The sequence below is a fragment of the Ailuropoda melanoleuca genome, chromosome 11 (assembly GCF_002007445.2).
Source record: "Ailuropoda melanoleuca isolate Jingjing chromosome 11, ASM200744v2, whole genome shotgun sequence".
In the NCBI taxonomy this organism is placed as follows: Eukaryota; Metazoa; Chordata; class Mammalia; order Carnivora; family Ursidae; genus Ailuropoda; species Ailuropoda melanoleuca.
In genome coordinates this window covers 5798923-5801833 of record NC_048228.1, presented here as the reverse complement: position 1 = coordinate 5801833, position 2911 = coordinate 5798923, and positions in this window count along the sequence as shown.

The following is a 2911-nucleotide window of genomic DNA, read 5'->3' as shown; positions in this document are numbered from 1 at the left end:
ACAGAAAACTATGACAGCCCATAAAACGCTTTACCCGTGACGCTCGCCAATTACTGGTGAGCCAGGATGGGCAGTCGCATGCTTCCTGTGTGCCCCGCGCCACTGGGGCAACCAGCCTTCCCACCTCCGCGGCATGGAGCCCTCAAGCTGGACATCGCTCATCTCTCAACAACTTTCTGGTCATAACGAAGACTCTCTTCTCGTCACACTAACGAATGATGGCTGTCATTCAGAAGATGTGTGCATTCGTTTCGAAGGTCTGAGTAACAACCAACAGAAGTTTGACTTTATGGAAGTGTTGATTCTCACCAGTACTGTTCCCTGGACCCAGTATTGCAAACACGGAGCGTGTTTTCTGTGCTGTGTTCTGGGAGACATAATGCAATCATCAAGATGATTATGTGGTCCTTCCAACAAAGGCATCCTCGTTTCTTTCCCTCCTAGGAACTTGGACTGGAAAAACCCAATTACTGGCTTCCTACAAACCTGTACCTGATTTGCTTAGCACCCCTGACTGGAGAAATCTCCCAGCCAAAGATTGGGGTACCACTCATCAACTTGTACTCTTGATCCTGCCAAGTGGTCCCCACCATGCTCACCTGCCCAGCCCTCCCAGCGAGGACTGTTTCTGTCTCCCCTCCTTCAGACACCCGGCCACCCTCCTTCCCTCTCTATTTTAGCAGGAGACTTGGTTTCCTGTTTGATACAGAAAACGGCAGCCAACAGATGCTCTCTGCTGCCAGCCATCAAGCCCGCAAACCCCTTTGTATTTTCTTCTATCTTTTCCTCCTTTCCATCCTCCTATCCGAGGTCAAGTTCTTTGTGCACTGACCTACGGCCCCTCCTTCTCTGAGCTCTCCCTCTCTTATCATCAACTTTTTGTATGCCCTTAACATCTCTCTCTACTGCCCCTGTGGACCCAGGACCCCAGCGCTGTCCCAGCTAGTCCCCATCTCTATCCTTTACAGCCTGACTGCTTGGCATGGTCGTCTGTGGCCGTGATTGCTATTGGTTCCTTATTGTCCACTCCCCTTTTTCCTTCTGGAAATAACCCCTCCCCCTCTCCAGCGTGCCTGGCCACAGGCTGGTGGATGTGAGGGTTTGATCTGGCTTTGGTTAGATGGACATAAAAAAACACCCTGGGGACAGCAGAGTGACTTGCAGGAGGAGCTCAGTCAAAGGACGACCTCATGGAACCACCCACCTAAGGGGTGCTGGGCTTCACATGAGAGAGAATTAGCCCTCCCGTCCTGTCGGAGCCACTATGATCCGAGGCTGACTCTCTGTGCCTTTCTCCAGCCTCTGGGCTGTCCCCTCGCTGCTGCCTGCTCCTCTCTCCCCTTCCTCTTTCCTCCTGCTCGCACCGCACCCCTCCCAGGGTAGTTGTACCTGCTGCCATGCGTTCAGTTGCAGAGACAAGGCTCTGGCCAATTTACACCACAACGGAATTTATTAGGACAAGGAGTAGCCCGTAGGATAAAGTGAGAGGGGAAGAACCAGACTCGAACAAGAGCGGACATCTAGCAACAGGAACAAAGTGACGATTTCATCAGGCTGTTCCCTCTGGGACAGCATAGCTCCGGCCATTTGAAACTTTGGTGTAATTCTGCTCAGGATTTCAACTTCAGGGAGAAAACATTAGACCGATCTACCTTAAGCCACGAACCCAGCCCTTTGAAGGGGAAGAAGGAACATTTTAACCGACAGTTTTTTCAAGACTGTATCTAATAAGAGAGGACTAAGTTCCCGACCCATGTTGGCATGCTGCATCAGAAGGGGAAAGAAGAGATGCCAGGGGGACTCCTGGTTGAGCATCTGACTCTTGATCTCAGCTCAGGCCATGATCTCAGGGTGGTGAGATCAAGCCCCACCTCGGGCTCTGCGATGGGCGAGGAGTCTGCTTAAGATTCTCTCTCTCCCTTTGCTTCTGCCCCTCGCCCCCTACTCGCACTCTCTCTCTCTCTCTAAAAAAAGCAAGCAAGCAGGCAAGCCAGGCCAGCAGCAATGACAGATAGTCATCCCAGTCCCCCCCTAACTGGCCAATGCCCACACATCCTGCTTTATATAAAATAATTCCAGATGTGCCTGAAATAGAATACAGCTGCTATCTGTGCAACGGCCATCATCCAGCTCCCAATAACTCATGCACGAATGCGTCCAGCTTCAAACTCAGGGTCTGGAGGAAAGCCTGCTCTCCCTCTGGTTCCATCACGATCTCATGTGGACATAATGCAAGCTACGGATTAAAGGCTGAATTTAGCCCCAAAAACCTATACCTCAGGTAACCCGGAAGTCAAGAGAAAAAGAGGTCAATTACCTAGAAACCAGCACACACGCATGCGTGCGCCCAGACACCCCTGTTCTTTCTTCGCCTGGCACCTTTGGCTGGCTCCCCATTCTGAGCTGCTTGGGGTGACTCAGACCTTCACTGTGGGCAGATCGGACCCTGTGGTCATGCTGTCCTTCTAGATGGACCAAGTTATTTTTTTCCATTAGACCCTCCAAGCACACAATGCCTTGAGCCTACATACATTTCTTATTTATTCATTTTGAAAGATTTTACTTATTTATTTGACAGAGAGAGAGAGCAGGGGGAGCAGAGAGGTCAATATGGGGCTTGATCCCAGGACCCTGGGATCATGACCTGAGCTGAAGGCAGATGCTTAATCGACTGAGCCACCCAGGCACCCCGAGCCTGTGAACATTTCAAGCATCTTTGGACATGATTGAGTTTTGAAAGAAATATTGGCCACAAAAAGAGACAGAGAAGACCAAACATCAAATGAATAAGAATGTCAAAAGCAAAATTGTAAAAACCCTCTTCAGAAATTTAATATCAAATACACGTACGTGGGATGAATGCATTTTAACATGATGTGATAACGGGAGGCAGTGGGGCCTCCAGTGGCTG